Source organism: Arachis duranensis, chromosome 1 (genome assembly GCF_000817695.3).
Source record: "Arachis duranensis cultivar V14167 chromosome 1, aradu.V14167.gnm2.J7QH, whole genome shotgun sequence".
In the NCBI taxonomy this organism is placed as follows: Eukaryota; Viridiplantae; Streptophyta; class Magnoliopsida; order Fabales; family Fabaceae; genus Arachis; species Arachis duranensis.
Window position 1 is genome coordinate 46,361,576 of NC_029772.3, and position 469 is coordinate 46,362,044.

Sequence of the window (469 nt, forward strand, 5' to 3'; positions counted from 1 at the left end):
AGTTGCCTTTTATGCCTTGTTCCCTTATGTTGCCCTCCTAGAGGGTAGTGTGCCCTTGTGGAGGGCAATGCTTGCCTCCCCTCTTTACATGCGGCACACTTCTCCTTCCTTTGACCACGTTTTCTTCTCCTTTGGTCATGCTTTCTTATGCCACGCTTTTCTCTTTTATTCTTTTCTTCACCTACAATAAACCAAAACAACCACTCCAAGTATCACTAAATTCACAAGGCTTATAAATCAATTAAAATTCAATTAAAATTAGCTTAAACCTCATGAGTTAACATTAATTTCATGGTGGTTGTTTGATTTAAAGAAGTTATGCATTTTCACTCCAAATCACTTACTTAGGATGCAAGAAAGTGCATAAAGACTAATAAAACAAGTGAAATTAGCCTAAAAAATGGGTATATGATGACTTGTTATCACAACACCAAACTTAAATCTTGCTTGTCCCCAAGCAAGCATCAAA